This window comes from Scyliorhinus torazame, chromosome 18 (assembly GCF_047496885.1).
Source record: "Scyliorhinus torazame isolate Kashiwa2021f chromosome 18, sScyTor2.1, whole genome shotgun sequence".
Taxonomy (NCBI): Eukaryota; Metazoa; Chordata; class Chondrichthyes; order Carcharhiniformes; family Scyliorhinidae; genus Scyliorhinus; species Scyliorhinus torazame.
In genome coordinates, this window is record NC_092724.1 from 151501912 (window position 1) to 151518740 (window position 16829).

Genomic DNA, 16829 nt, shown 5'->3' on the forward strand with positions numbered 1-16829 from the left:
CTTTTGCCCATCTTTTACTGAGGAAGCTTCCATTAAACAATGTTTTGATGCCTTTTTAAAAAACATCAATTATGCAGCTTTCCAAAAGGTTTCAACGGGTAAACGCATTATGTCATGCACTATTAAGTTATGCAGAGTTATTTTATCTCAGCCAGGAGATACTACAGTTGAGCTCAGCATCTCTTGTCTCGGGGAGAGGAAAGCAATAAGCCAAGGTTTCTGCTCCTCAGCAGAATGTCCAATAGCATCTGCACCTGTTTGGAGATCAGGCGAGTACAGGTTTGGAGTCACTTATAAAGCGTCTTCCTCAGGAGTTGCATAGAGTGGTGACATTGGCGACACACACAATCACACATCGCACACGACCATTTGTATGTGCTACGGAAATGGGCAGCACAGAGGCGCAATGGGTTGGCCCTGCTGCCTCACGGCGCCGAGGTCCCAGGTTCGTTCCCGGCTCTGGGTCACTGTCCGTGTGGTGTTTGCACATTCTCCCCCTGTTTGCGTGGGTTTCGCCCCCACAACCCAAAGATGTGCAGGTTAGGTGGACTGGCCACGCTAAATTGCCCCTTAATTGGAAAAAATTAATTGGATACTTTACATTTTTTTTTTTTTAAAGTGTATGTGCTACTGAAGAGTGGTCAGGACATGACCATCTATACTCAACAGAAGTCATGAGCAGATAAAAGTTTTGGAAAATTTGCTTTACACCATCTATAAATATATTCAAAACAGGAGGAATGCCTGTTTAACCTCATTACAATGGTTTACGCCCTCCTGCCTCGAGTGATGGTCCAGTGCCTCACTTTTCCATCTCCAACGCCTCGGGCTGTCGAATCATAGAATACCTACAGTGCAGAAGGGGGCCATTTGGCCCATTGAGTATGCACCGACCCTCTGAAAGAGCGCCCTTCCCAGATCCATCCCCCGCTTTATCCCCATAACCGCATCTAACATTTAGACACTAAGGGGCAATTTATCATGGCCAATCCACCTAACCCGCACATCTCTGTACTGTGGAAGGAAACCGGAGCACCCGGAGGAAACCCACGCAGACACCGGAGAGAATGTGCAAGCTCCACACAGCCAGACATCCAAGGCCCGAATCGAACCCGGGTCCCTGGCGCTGAGGCAGCAGTGCTAACCACTGTGCCACCATGCCGCTGTACGGCAGAGAAATTCCAAAGCTTCAACAAAATCAGTTTCTTTGCTTAATTCTATTTCATTTTTTCCTATTAATTATAAATTTAAATGAACAAACCAAACTAATATATAAAAATAGGAACATATGACGTTAAAATGGGGAGGCTAAGTTGCATCTGTGTCCCCGATCCAATTATCCCCCAATCCTGCTTCACCTGCCTCTCAGTCCGCTTGTCCAACACAGTTAGCAGCCAGCTCGAGTTATAATGATTTAATGTTGCTTGCATACTGATTACATCCTGTTGCAGTAAGTTCGCATCAGCCTCCTTTGTCCTCCATTTGTAATTTTAAGTTTTGCGTGTTCTTTCTACTTTATTCCCTCATGGGATGTGGAGTCACTGGCAAGGCCAGCAGTGGTTGCTCATCCCGAATTGCTCTTGAGCTGAGCGACCTGCCAGGCCATTTAGAGAGCAGTTAAGAGTCAACCACATTGCTGTGCCACTGGAGTCATCTGCCAGCATAACCAGGTATGGTTTCCTTCCCTAGAGGGCATTATGAACCAGTTGAGTTTTTACAGCAATCGATGACGGCTGTCATGGTCACCATTACTGAGATCAGCTTTATGTTCCAGATTTATTAACTTAACTCAGATTTCACCAGCTGCCGTGGTGGGATTTGAACTGATGGCCTCAGAGCGTTAGTCTGGCTTTTTAGATTACTAGTCCAGAATCATTACCACATTACACCACCGCCTCATGAAAACAGTTAAACTTTGCAACTAACTCTACTCAATTCTATGAAAAACCACACGTTTAATCTTTTCCTGATTCAGCAGAAGAAAATTATATTGTATTAAATAAATCAGCATGAGTTGGAGATTATAAATGAGAAAGGGACCACCAGTCTGATGGCACTTGGGTTGTCAGCATTTTGAAATTCGGTAATAAGTGTTCTGATCTCAGGTGAAACTAATAACTTTTCTACGAAAAACAGGAGAAATCCGAAATCGCAGTTATTTACGAAAAGAATGAAGCCACAAGATTCCATGGTTTAAACAGAAGTGCTTTTACTATACAAGAGTCAAACAAAATGTCACTAAATCATATCTTCGATAACCATCTGTGTACTAAAACTTAGAATCAAGCTAAGTTAAACATGAATTAACAGGCGAATTGCAGTCAATTATAAACTATAAAGTACCATTAAATGGCAGCTACAACTAAGACAGATCTTGCAAATTGGCTCAGCAGTCCATTCAGCATATAGGTTATTAATCTCGGTCACAAAGATCCTCAATACTCTGCCTTTTACATGAAGAATTTCCGCTCCTCGCCTGTCTGGAGCTAGCTGGATCCTCAGCCGACAGCAGCGCGCAACTAACTTGAGTTCCGCATGCTCGGTCTTCGCCAAAACGTCTGCAGAACTTCCCCAACTCACTTTAGATCCACCAATGTTTTCAACGAGTTAAAAAAAAACCAGCCACGGTAACAAGATCTTTCCTTATTCTCAGCTTCTGGATCCAGCCTCTGTCGTCTTAAGTTAGCCACTGGACTCATCCACTTCACTGATCTGTTTCTTTGCATATGCTTTCAACCAGGTTCGCTTTCCCTGGAAATTTTGGTTTCCAATTGCATTTTCAGTTATCGCTTCCTTAGAAACTGAAAGGGTTAGGTTCCTTTCTCGGTTTCCCTTTTCAGTTGGTGTCCGTCTAAAAAAAAAATTGCCAGAGTTTGAAACTGCAGATTCCACCACGTAAGGGTTAAGATGGTATTAACATGTCTAAAATCTGACATTGCAGTTCTGCAAGCTGGGAACCTGACGGACATGTGCCAACCTAATAAGTATCGTTAATATAGAGGGATTATGGACTTGGAGGCAGTGAATATTTATGATAGCAAAAATCCTTTGCCCAACATAATGAAATGTTCATTAAATGTTAATGTCATATGTCTGTCATCTCAGTCAATATTGAAAACTGTCAGAAGCATTGACAGTTAAAATTACGAGGGGTGAAGCAAACCATCCTGCATGTTTACTAGCTGCCTGTGATGCAGAGTTCCACTTCCATTATTGATCCAGTCAGAATATTTGAAACAACTGAATATTGCGTTCAATTTTTACCACAAATGTGCCTTCCCAAAAACTACAGAACATGAATTTTGTAGCTCTTAATATCCACCCTCATGTACACACCGGGGCTGGTTTAGCTCACTGGGCTAAATCACTGGCTTTTAAAGCAGACCAAGGCAGGCCAGCAGCACGGTTCAATTCCCGTACCAGCCTCCCCGAACAGGCGCAGGAATGTGGCGACTAGGGGCTTTTCACAGTAACTTCATTTGAAGCCTGCTTGTGACAATAAGTGATTTTTCATTTTTCAGTATCTGACCATCAGCAGCAAACAGGAATGTTATACCTTAGAGTCAAAGAGGGATCATCTGCCCACAAAGTCTTTTTCTTGTATCTTGAACGCTGAGCACAGTTATCCAGTCCTTGGAAAGACTTGGTAACCTTAGGGAATTAAGTGTGCTTCAGGGCTGAAGACATGTTTGATTCCAAAGAGAAAATCAAGCTTCCTTTGAAGCACCTGTATACTACTATTGTTATTACATTTTCGAAGATGGGCTTTGAAATTATACTGCCCTCTTTACACACCTGGAAGTGTAGCATTGTGAAACTTCCACTCAATGCCAGGTTTCTGATATGACCTCACCTCGGACGAGGGGTGCTTTTGATTTATTCATTTTTACGGGATGTGGGCGTCGCTGGCTAGGCCAGTATTTATTCCCCATCTCTCGTTTTCTTTGTGAAGGTGAGTTACCTTCTTGAACTGCTGCAATCCATGTGATGTAGGTACACCCACAGTGCTGCTAGAGGGTGGGGGGGAATTTTGACCCAGCGACAGTGAAGGAACGGCGATATATTTCCAAGTCAGGATGGTGAGTGACTTGGAGGGGAACTTCCAGGTGGTGGTGTTCCTATGTATCTGTTGCCCTTGTCCTTCGAGATGGTTTGGAATGTGCTGTCTAAGGAGCCTTGGTGATTTGCTGCAGTGCATCTTGTAGATAGTGCACACGACTGTTACTGTGCGTCACTAGTGGCGGGATTGAATGTTTGTGCGTGAGGTGCTAATCAAGTGGTCTGCTTGATGTCGAGCTCCTTGAACGTTGTTGGAGCTGCACTATCTAGGTAAGTGGAGGGACTATTCCACCACACTCCAGACTTGTGCTTTGCAGATGGTGGACAAGCTATGTCCACCACAGGTTTCCTAACATCTACCCTCCTCTTGTTTATATGGTTCAGTTCAATTTCTGGTAATTGGTAACCCTAAAGATGTTGATAGGATGGAGGTCCATACCTATACCAGTGATACTGGGACACACAAAGACTTGCCTGGAATACAACCTGGCTCCATCTTGCTTTGTTGGTAGTCAAGCAAATGCGGCCCAGTCGCTGAATTACAGACTAGACTTTGTTTGGTCCCTGGATTACAGACTAGATTCTGTCCAGCACCTGGATTACAGACTAGATTCTATCCAGTCCCTGGATTACAGACTAGATTCTGTCCAGTCCTTGGATTACAGACTAGATTCGTCCAGTCCCTGGATTACAGACTAGATTCCGTCCAGTCCCTGGATTACAGACTAGATTCTGTCCTGTCCCTGGTTTACAGACTAGATTCCGTCCAGTCCCTCGATTACAGACTAGATTCTATCCAGTCCATGGATTACAGACTAGATTGTGTCCAGTCCCTGGATTACAGACTAGATTCTGTCCAGTCCCTGGATTACAGACTAGATTCTGTCCAGTGCCTGTATTATTGACTAGATTCTGTCCAGTCCCTGGGTTACAGACTATATTCTGTCCAGTGCCTGGATTACAGACTAGATTCTGTCCAGTCCCTGGATTACAGACTAGAATTCGTCCAGTCCCTGGATTACAGACTAGATTCCGTCCAGTCCCTGGATTACAGACTAGATTCCATCCAGTCCCTGGATTACAGACTAGATTCTGTCCAGTCCCTGGATTGCAGACTAGATTCTGTCCAGTCTCTGGATTACAGACTAGATTCTGTCCACCCCTGGATTACAGACTAGCTTCTGTCCAGTTCCTGGATTACAGCCTAGACTCTGTCCAGTCCCTGGGTTACAGACTAGATTCTGTCCAGTCTCTGGATTACAGACTAGATTCCGTCCAGTCCCTGGATTACAGACTAGATTCTGTCCAGTCCCTGGATTACAGACTAGATTCTGTCCAGTCCCTGGATTACAGACTAGATTCTGTCCAGTCCCTGGATTACAGACTAGATTCTGTCCAGTCCCTGGGTTACAGACTAGATTCTGTCCAGTCTCTGGATTACTGACTAGATTCTGTCCAGTCCCTGGATTACAGTCTAGATTCTGTTCAGTCCCTGGGTTGCAGACTAGATTCTGTCCAGTCTCTGGGTTACAGACTAGATTCTGTCCAGTCCCTGGATTACAGTCTAGATTCTGTTCAGTCTCTGGATTACTGACTAGATTCTGTCCAGTCCCTGGGTTACAGACTAGATTCTGTCCAGTCCCTGGGTTACAGACTAGATTCTGTCCAGTCCCTGGATTACAGACTAGATTCCGTCCAGTCCCTGGGTTACAGACTAGATTCTGTCCAGTCCCTGGATTACAGTCTAGATTCTGTTCAGTCCCTGGGTTACAGACTAGATTCTGTCCAGTCTCTGGATTACTGACTAGATTCTGTCCAGTCCCTGGATTACAGTCTAGGTTCTGTCCAGTCCCTGGATTACAGACTAGATTCCGTCCAGTCCCTGGGTTACAGACTAGGTTCTGTCCAGTCCCTGGGTTACAGACTAGATTCTGTCCAGTCCCTGGGTTACAGACTAGATTCCGTCCAGTCCCTGGATTACAGACTAGATACCGTCCAGTCCCTGGATTACAGACTAGATTCTGTCCAGTCCCTGGATTACAGTCTAGATTCTGTCCAGTCCCTGGGTTACTGACTAGATTCTGTCCAGTCTCTGGATTACTGACTAGATTCTGTCCAGTCCCTGGATTACAGTCTAGATTCTGTCCAGTCCCTGGATTACAGTCTAGATTCTGTCCAGTCCCTGGGTTACAGACTAGAATCCGTCCAGTCCCTGGGTTACAGACTCGATTCTGTCCAGTCTCTGGATTACAGACTAGATTCTGTCCAGTCCCTGGATTACAGACTAGATTCTGTCCAGTCCCTGGGTTACAGACTAGATTCTGTCCAGTCCCTGGATTACAGACTAGATTCCGTCCAGTCCCTGGGTTACAGACTAGATTCCGTCTAGTCCCTGGATTACAGTCTAGATTCTGTCCAGTCCCAGGATTACAGTCTAGATTCTGTCCAGTCCCTGGATTACAGACTAGATTCTGTCCAGTCTCTGGGTTACAGACTAGATTCTGTCCAGTCTCTGGGTTACTGACTAGATTCCGTCCAGTCTCTGGATTACAGACTAGATTCTGTCCAGTCCCTGGATTACAGACTAGATTCTGTCCAGTCCCAGGATTACAGTCTAGATTCTGTCCAGTCTCTGGGTTACTGACTAGATTCCGTCCAGTCTCTGGATTACAGACTAGATTCTGTCCAGTCCCTGGGTTACAGACTAGATTCTGTCCAGTCCCTGGGTTACAGACTAGATTCTGTCCAGTCCCTGGATTACAGACTAGATTCCGTCCAGTTTCTGGATTACAGACTAGATTCCGTCCAGTCTCTGGATTACAGACTAGATTCTGTCCAGTCCCTGGGTTACAGACTAGATTCTGTCCAGTCCCTGGATTGCAGACTAGATTCTGTCCAGTCCCTGGATTACAGACTAGATTCTGTCCAGTCTCTGGATTACAGACTAGATTCTGTCCAGTCCCTGGATTACAGACTAGATTCTGTCCAGTCCCTGGGTTACAGACTAGATTCTGTCCAGTCCCTGGATTACAGACTAGATTCCGTCCAGTCCCTGGGTTACAGACTAGATTCCGTCTAGTCCCTGGATTACAGCCTAGATTCTGTCCAGTCCCTGGATTACAGTCTAGATTCTGTCCAGTCCCTGGATTACAGACTAGATTCTGTCCAGTCCCTGGGTCACAGACTAGATTCTGTCCAGTCTCTGGATTACAGACTAGATTCTGTCCAGTCCCTGGGTTACAGACTAGATTCTGTCCAGTCCCTGGATTACAGACTAGATTCCGTCCAGTCCCTGGATTACAGACTAGATTCTGTCCAGTCCCTGGGTTACTGACTAGATTCCGTCCAGTCTCTGGATTACAGACTAGATTCTGTCCAGTCCCTGGGTTACAGACTAGATTCTGTCCAGTCCCTGGGTTACAGACTAGATTCTGTCCAGTCCCTGGATTACAGACTAGATTCCGTCCAGTCTCTGGATTACAGACTAGATTCCGTCCAGTCTCTGGATTACAGACTAGATTCTGTCCAGTCCCTGGGTTACAGACTAGATTCTGTCCAGTCCCTGGATTGCAGACTAGATTCTGTCCAGTCCCTGGATTACAGACTAGATTCTGTCCAGTCCCTGGATTACAGACTAGATTCTGTCCAGTCCCTGGATTACAGACTAGATTCTGTCCAGTCCCTGGGTTACAGACTAGATTCCGTCCAGTCCCTGGATTACAGACTAGATTCTGTCCAGTCCCTGGATTACTGACTAGATTCTGTCCAGTCCCTGGGTTACAGACTAGATTCCGTCCAGTCCCTGGATTACAGACTAGATTCTGTCCAGTCCCTGGATTACTGACTAGATTCTGTCCAGTCCCTGGATTACAGACTAGATTCCGTCCAGTCCCTGGATTACAGACTAGATTCCGTCCAGTCTCTGGATTACAGACTAGATACCGTCCAGTCCCTGGATTACAGACTAGATTCCGTCCAGTCTCTGGATTACAGACTAGATTCTGTCCAGTCCCTGGATTACAGACTAGATTCTGTCCAGTCCCTGGGTTACAGACTAGATTCTGTCCAGTCCCTGGATTACAGACTAGATTCTGTCCAGTCCCTGGGTTACAGACTAGATTCTGTCCAGTCCCTGGGTTACAGACTAGATTCTGTCCAGTCCCTGGGTTACAGACTAGATTCCGTCCAGTCCCTGGATTACAGACTAGATACCGTCCAGTCCCTGGATTACAGACTAGATTCTGTCCAGTCCCTGGATTACAGTCTAGATTCTGTCCAGTCCCTGGGTTACTGACTAGATTCTGTCCAGTCTCTGGATTACTGACTAGATTCTGTCCAGTCCCTGGATTACAGTCTAGATTCTGTCCAGTCCCTGGATTACAGTCTAGATTCTGTCCAGTCCCTGGGTTACAGACTAGAATCCGTCCAGTCCCTGGGTTACAGACTCGATTCTGTCCAGTCTCTGGATTACAGACTAGATTCTGTCCAGTCCCTGGATTACAGACTAGATTCTGTCCAGTCCCTGGGTTACAGACTAGATTCTGTCCAGTCCCTGGATTACAGACTAGATTCCGTCCAGTCCCTGGGTTACAGACTAGATTCCGTCTAGTCCCTGGATTACAGTCTAGATTCTGTCCAGTCCCAGGATTACAGTCTAGATTCTGTCCAGTCCCTGGATTACAGACTAGATTCTGTCCAGTCTCTGGGTTACAGACTAGATTCTGTCCAGTCTCTGGGTTACTGACTAGATTCCGTCCAGTCTCTGGATTACAGACTAGATTCTGTCCAGTCCCTGGATTACAGACTAGATTCTGTCCAGTCCCAGGATTACAGTCTAGATTCTGTCCAGTCTCTGGGTTACTGACTAGATTCCGTCCAGTCTCTGGATTACAGACTAGATTCTGTCCAGTCCCTGGGTTACAGACTAGATTCTGTCCAGTCCCTGGGTTACAGACTAGATTCTGTCCAGTCCCTGGATTACAGACTAGATTCCGTCCAGTTTCTGGATTACAGACTAGATTCCGTCCAGTCTCTGGATTACAGACTAGATTCTGTCCAGTCCCTGGGTTACAGACTAGATTCTGTCCAGTCCCTGGATTGCAGACTAGATTCTGTCCAGTCCCTGGATTACAGACTAGATTCTGTCCAGTCTCTGGATTACAGACTAGATTCTGTCCAGTCCCTGGATTACAGACTAGATTCTGTCCAGTCCCTGGGTTACAGACTAGATTCTGTCCAGTCCCTGGATTACAGACTAGATTCCGTCCAGTCCCTGGGTTACAGACTAGATTCCGTCTAGTCCCTGGATTACAGCCTAGATTCTGTCCAGTCCCTGGATTACAGTCTAGATTCTGTCCAGTCCCTGGATTACAGACTAGATTCTGTCCAGTCCCTGGGTCACAGACTAGATTCTGTCCAGTCTCTGGATTACAGACTAGATTCTGTCCAGTCCCTGGGTTACAGACTAGATTCTGTCCAGTCCCTGGATTACAGACTAGATTCCGTCCAGTCCCTGGATTACAGACTAGATTCTGTCCAGTCCCTGGGTTACTGACTAGATTCCGTCCAGTCTCTGGATTACAGACTAGATTCTGTCCAGTCCCTGGGTTACAGACTAGATTCTGTCCAGTCCCTGGGTTACAGACTAGATTCTGTCCAGTCCCTGGATTACAGACTAGATTCCGTCCAGTCTCTGGATTACAGACTAGATTCCGTCCAGTCTCTGGATTACAGACTAGATTCTGTCCAGTCCCTGGGTTACAGACTAGATTCTGTCCAGTCCCTGGATTGCAGACTAGATTCTGTCCAGTCCCTGGATTACAGACTAGATTCTGTCCAGTCCCTGGATTACAGACTAGATTCTGTCCAGTCCCTGGATTACAGACTAGATTCTGTCCAGTCCCTGGGTTACAGACTAGATTCCGTCCAGTCCCTGGATTACAGACTAGATTCTGTCCAGTCCCTGGATTACTGACTAGATTCTGTCCAGTCCCTGGGTTACAGACTAGATTCCGTCCAGTCCCTGGATTACAGACTAGATTCTGTCCAGTCCCTGGATTACTGACTAGATTCTGTCCAGTCCCTGGATTACAGACTAGATTCCGTCCAGTCCCTGGATTACAGACTAGATTCCGTCCAGTCTCTGGATTACAGACTAGATACCGTCCAGTCCCTGGATTACAGACTAGATTCCGTCCAGTCTCTGGATTACAGACTAGATTCTGTCCAGTCCCTGGATTACAGACTAGATTCTGTCCAGTCCCTGGGTTACAGACTAGATTCTGTCCAGTCCCTGGATTACAGACTAGATTCTGTCCAGTCCCTGGGTTACAGACTAGATTCTGTCCAGTCCCTGGATTACAGACTAGATTCTGTCCAGTCCCTGGGTTACAGACTAGATTCTGTCCAGTCCCTGGATTACAGACTAGATTCTGTCCAGTCCCTGGGTTACAGACTAGATTCTGTCCAGTCCCTGGATTACAGACTAGATTCCGTCCAGTCTCTGGATTACAGACTAGATTCCGTCCAGTCTCTGGATTACAGACTAGATTCTGTCCAGTCCCTGGGTTACAGACTAGATTCTGTCCAGTCCCTGGGTTACAGACTAGATTCCGTCCAGTCCCTGGATTACAGTCTAGATTCTGTCCAGTCCCTGGATTACAGACTAGATTCCGTCCAGTCCCTGGATTACAGACTAGATTCTGTCCAGTCCCTGGATTACTGACTAGATTCTGTCCAGTCCCTGGGTTACAGACTAGATTCTGTCCAGTCCCTGGATTACAGACTAGATTCTGTCCAGTCCCTGGATTACAGACTAGATTCCGTCCAGTCCCTGGGTTACAGACTAGATAATGTCCAGTCCCTGGGTTACAGACTAGATTCCGTCTAGTCCCTGGATTACAGACTAGATTCTGTCCAGTCCCTGGATTACAGACTAGATTCCGTCCAGTCCCTGGGTTACAGACTAGATTCCGTCCAGTCCCTGGATTACAGACTAGATTCCGTCCAGTCCCTGGATTACAGACTAGATTCTGTCCAGTCTCTGGATTACAGACTAGATTCTGTCCAGTCCCTGGATTACAGACTAGATTCCGTCCAGTCCCTGGGTTACAGACTAGATTCCGCCCAGTCCCTGGGTTACAGACTAGATTCCATCCAGTCCCTGGATTACAGACTAGATTCCGTCCAGTCCCTGGATTACAGACTAGATTCTGTCCAGTCCCTGGGTTAGACTAGATTATTTCCAGTCCCTGGGTTACAGACTAGATTCCATCCAGTCCCTGGGTTACAGACTAGATTCCGTCCAGTCCCTGGGTTACAGACTAGATTCTGTCCAGTCCCTGGGTTACAGACTAGATTCCGTCCAGTCCCTGGGTTACAGACTAGATTCCGTCCAGTCCCTGGATTACAGACTAGATTCCGTCTAGTCCCTGGGTTACAGACTAGATTCCATCCAGTCCCTGGATTACAGGCTAGATTCCGTCCAGTCCCTGGATTACAGACTAGATTCCGTCTAGTCCCTGGATTACAGACTAGATTCCGTCCTGTCCCTGGATTACAGGCTAGATTCCGTCCAGTCCCTGGATTACAGACTAGATTCCGTCCAGTCCCTGGATTACAGACTAGATTCTGAGTAGTCCCTCAATTAGATCTTGGCCAGTGCGCAGTATAATCTTGGTATATTTAATTCTATTTCAATAACTTTATGACACAATTAAGCCATCAGCATTACTAACGTTTTATCTATGAATTACAATTGATATTTGGGACCAACATTAACAATTCTTTAAAATGTGCTTCTTGTATTTCACATACCAATGTTTAAGAATGCTGTTTGATTTGCTTGGGGTTGCATCAGCCTTAATGAAGCTCTTCATCAGCTTGTGGGATTTCCTGTGTACAGATATTGGGTGAAGATAGGATCAAGCACAATTTGATTCATTCCACTGTTGATAAGTGTTAAAATATATGAAAATTGGCTTTTTGAATGACGTTGAGAAAGGTATTTTTGACTTTTGTTGACTATTGAATGTTATCATGGCGCTGAGGACCCGGGTTTGATCCCAGCCCCGGGTCACTGTCCATGTGGAGTTTGCAAATTCTCCCCGTGTCTGTGTGGGTCTCACCCCCACAACCCAAAAATGTGCAGGGTAGGTGGGTTGGCCACGCTAAATTGCTCCTTAATTGGAAAAAAAATGAATTGGGTACTCTTAAAATAAAATTAAAATAAAAACTTTCCCAGATTATGAGAAGTAAGGATAGACTAGCCCACTTATTCCTTCACTGCGCTGTATCGTTCTATGTTCACCCAGCCCTGACTGTTATGTTTTAGTTTGGTTGTGGAGGGGAAAGAAAGTACCTGATTAGCACAGTGCCCCTCCTATGCAATATCAGCTCACATGGACTGCTCTCTAATGGCCGGGAGGGGGAACATCAATAACACTGGATCCTAACACTTTGCAAACCCATTCAAATCTGTTTAATTACAGAATCATAAACCACTGCTACCCTGTGAGGAAAGAGAGCGAGTGTACCAGAAATTGAGTTAATATGGGACTGGGATAAGAGGCGTTTATATTGACTAGGAGTATGGGAGAAGATAGCACAATAAGAAAACCTTACAGCCGGATAGCCTATTGACTGTAGTACCCAGATTACACTAACCTTTTTAGCTCAGTCATTGCATCCCAGTCCACGACACTAATTTCCATTTAAAGAAGCGGAACTGTTCCTGGATGTACTTAAGACCAACCCGATTAATTCAGCTCGGCACGGAAAATCAGAAATGTCTGGGATCCTTGGGCAGAAAACATATTCCTCAATTTTATTTGTGAATTATACAGATGTAGGAGTACTTTGCACTGCAAGTACTCCCCCAGGGCTTTCCTTATCCTTTAATTTTTAGTATATAATGTATTTTCTTTATTATGTTTTTTTGCAGCCACAAACAAGAAATCCATTTCAATCCATCATTATTGTGTTTGAGCAATAAATAGAAATACTGAGAGCACTGTTCACAGCTTTTCAGTATCATCCCTTATGATTACAGAAGTATTGTGTTCTAAAAATCTGCTGATTGCACATAACAACACAATGCTTGATTCGTCAGAGAGCAATATTTCAGAATCTAATAAAGATACAAAACACCAATTTGGCGCATTTCTGTTTATGGACATGCTCCGTTCACTACACCAGCTTTTAAAACAAGTATGAGAAGGAACGCACTAATCTTGTTAATACGCTGGTGGAAATGACATTGAAGCGATCCATAAATACTGCATAGCAGGCACGAGGTTTAGTGTGTGTGTGATGAAATGCAGCTCAAGATAAGTGCAATGTTCAGAGCTTATACTTATGGGTTTTACAGCAACTATCACGGAACTGTGTGATCTCAGTTGTTAGTTTTATTGCACTGAAAATATACAATTATGCTTAATCATCTGAGCCAGTCTGCTGGTGTTTTCACGGATGATTCCGGCTACTCAAAGCAGTGGGACACAGAAAACCACACTATTTTAAAAAAATAATGTAAAACCACATTTAAGCAAGAGGTGACATGTGCGCCCCCCCCCCCCCCCCCAATCCAGAGAATGGTTCGGGAAATAGGGTTCAGATCTGTGAGGTTATTGGGTGTCCAGCAGTTGACGGATGTATGTGACAGCACTGTGGTTCATTCTGAACAAGAGCGAGTTTTTCTTGTGCGGCACGAGGGATTGAAGCCCGAGAGATAACCTGTTCAAAGTTAAAAAGAGAAGCCACTGATGCTGTGAATACCTGAGGGGCAGGGGGAGGGAGAAACAGAAAATGGTGGGAACTCACAGCAGGTAACCAGTCCGTGCCTGAAAGAGGAATGGGTGGGGAGAATAAGATTCCGCTGAAGGGTCAACTGAAACATTAACCTGTTTCCTGATTGTGGTGAATGAATTCACCTAATGCATGCATGATACTGAAACCTATGACCTATGACCTGGAAGTGGTGATACGAGATGCTTCCAGGTACTGTACTGTAACCCCGGTGGGCTCCGCCTCAGGCTCCGCCCTCACCAGGGCCATATATAGACCGGCCGCCTCTGGGCAGCATTCATCTGTACAACTGACTCTGGCTTGACAAGTTCATGACTAATAAAGCCTAATGTTCACTCGCGCTCTCTGCCTCTCGGTGAATTGAAGGTATATCATTGATGTTTCTCTTTGCTGACGATCGTGGTGACGAAGGTTTCCGTTATCATTTCAGAGCTTTTTGACACTCTGTGACGACAATGAGAGACGCGGGAGCTGCCATTTTTGTTCACGACACTCCCCCCTTATTACGCACGGAGATACACTGACCAGATAATATCTTTGACATCTGTTTAGGTGAATTGTCAAATGAATTTAAGATATCCCTTACCAGTAGAGCACAGCTCCAGCAGAGCGTGATGGGAGGGAGGCTGCCAGTTATAAGGAGCCAGGGAAACAACACTGCAATCTCAGGAGTGCTAACTGTGGTGCAGGCACTCTGGGGCATAGGCAGAGGTTCCCCACAGTTAGTGCAACTGTAGTAGTGCAGCAGAAAGGGAGACCCTCGGCGACAGTCTCCAAGTGACCTGGATAAAAACAAAAGGTCAGAGCTACATACCGGTAAGATTGTTGTTTCTTGATATATAGATTAGAGGGGCAGAATAATGCAAGAGTTGCGTGTAATTTATTTCCTTTGATCTATTTGTGATGCTTCTTGGGTCAGCAGGGGAAGAAACAGTTTGCTGGACACTTTTCAAGAAAGGACAACAGAGCCTGAAAGTGTCCTTTTTGTTGTCACTGGCAGATTGAGTTTGCGGTTGGGCGGTCAGGTTTCCGATCCTGATCAGGGTCCAGTATTGAAAAGTGGCCACATTCAAGTATTGGGTAGAGGATGGAATCCCTGTGTAACGGGAGCAAAATGAGAGATGAAAACATAAAATTCGTAAAGGGCTTGAGCGGATAGATGCTGAGAGGCCCCGTGCCCTGGCTGGAGAGCCTGGAACCTGGGGGTTGTGGCCTCAGAATAAGAGATTGAGTATCTAGTTGTTATCAGAGATCAGGATGCCATTTAAAAATAGTATCCCAGGGACAGCACGGTGGCGCAGTGGTTAGCATTGCTGCCTCACGGTGCCGAGGTCCCAGGTTCGATCCCGGCTCTGGGTCACTGTCCGTGTGGAGTTTGCACATTCTCCCCGTGTTTGCGTGGGTTTCGACCCCACAACCCGAAGATGTGCAGGGTAGGTGGATTGGCCACGCTAAATTGCCCCTTAATTGGAAAAAATAAATTGGGTACTCTAAATTAATATATTTTTTAAAACGGCGTCCCGATCTCTTGCTCTACTGAGGAGTTCCTGCAAGCGGAGCTCCTCAGTGTATAAAACGGGGTTATATGTGGCCTCGGCCACGCATTCCCCACTGAGGCCCCTTATTTAAAGCAAGTAGCACTTTATAGCCGTGTACTTCTTGGTGCTGCGAGCGCTGGGAAACACACAGCTAAACATGCTCGCTAATGGACTTTGTTCCCATTTGAGAGAATATCAAACCAAGCTAGAGTCACAGACAGACTCTCGGCGGTTGTAACAAGGACTAAACAACATAACGGGCTACAAAATGAAGCCGAGCAGTATCTCTGGCAGCAGCGCACCCCTCCACGATGAACCCAATGCATTCTATGCTCAGTTCGAGCAGGAAACCAACAAGCCGCTGGCGAGTGCCCCAGCAGCCCATAACTCACCCATACCCACCATCACTGCTTCCGAAGTCAGATTGAATCATAGAATCATAGAATCATAGAAGTTTACAGCATGGAAACAGGCCCTTCGGCCCAACCAGTCCATGCCGCCCAGTTTTTTACCATTAAGCTAGTCCCAGTTGCCCGCACTTGGCCCATAACCCTCTATACCCATCTTACCCATGTAACCATCTAAATGCTTTTTGAAAGACACAATTGTACCCGCTTCTACTACTACCTCTGGCAGCCCATTCCAGACACTCACTACCCTCTGAGTGAAGAAATTGCCCCTCTGGGCCCTTCTGAATCTCTCCCCTCTCACCTTAAACCTATGCCCTCTAGTTTTAGACTCCCCTACCTTTGGGAAAAGATGTTGACTATCTACCTTATCTATGCCCCTCATTATTTTATAGACCTCTATAAGATCACCCCTAAGCCTCCTACGCTCCAGGGAAAAAAGTCCCAGTCTATCCAGCCTCTCCTTATAACTCAAACCATCAAGTCCCGGCAACATCCTAGTAAATCTTTTCTGCACTCTTTCTAGTTTAATAATATCCTTTCTATAATAGGGTGACCAGAACTGCACACAGTATTCCAAGTGTGGCCGTACCAATGTCTTGTACAACTTCAACAAGACGTCCCAACTCCTATATTCAATGTTCTGACCAATGAAACCAAGCATGCCGAATGCCTTCTTCACCACCCTGTCCACCTGCGACTCCACCTTCAAGGAGCTATGAACCTGTACTCCTAGATCTCTTTGTTCTATAACTCTCCCCAACGCCATACCATTAACTGAGTAGGTCCTGGCCTGATTCGATCTGCCAAAATGCATCACCTCACATTTATCTAAATTAAACTCCATCTGCCATTCGTCGGCCCACTGGCCTAATTGATCAAGATCCCGTTGCAATCCTAGATAACCTTCTTCACTATCCACTATGCCACCAATCTTGGTGTCATCTGCAAACTTACTAACCATGCCTCCTAAATTCTCATCCAAATCATTAATATAAATCACAAATAACAGTGGACCCAG

At 45.7% G+C, this 16829-nt stretch overlaps 1 protein-coding gene and 1 long non-coding RNA gene across 6 annotated transcripts in view; one reads left to right on the plus strand and one right to left on the minus strand.

The window, feature by feature from the left end:
• The window catches only part of LOC140395622 (endonuclease V-like), a 123537-nt gene that overhangs the window by 100877 nt on the left and 5831 nt on the right, over positions 1 to 16829 (plus strand). The gene's annotated exons all lie outside the window — the stretch shown is intronic.
• On the minus strand, positions 2215 to 12845 carry LOC140394868 (uncharacterized). Its single transcript, XR_011936054.1, has 3 exons — positions 12724 to 12845; positions 11875 to 11952; positions 2215 to 2851 (listed from the first exon to the last, which is right to left on the minus strand). It is a non-coding gene; the product is annotated as an uncharacterized lncRNA (long non-coding RNA).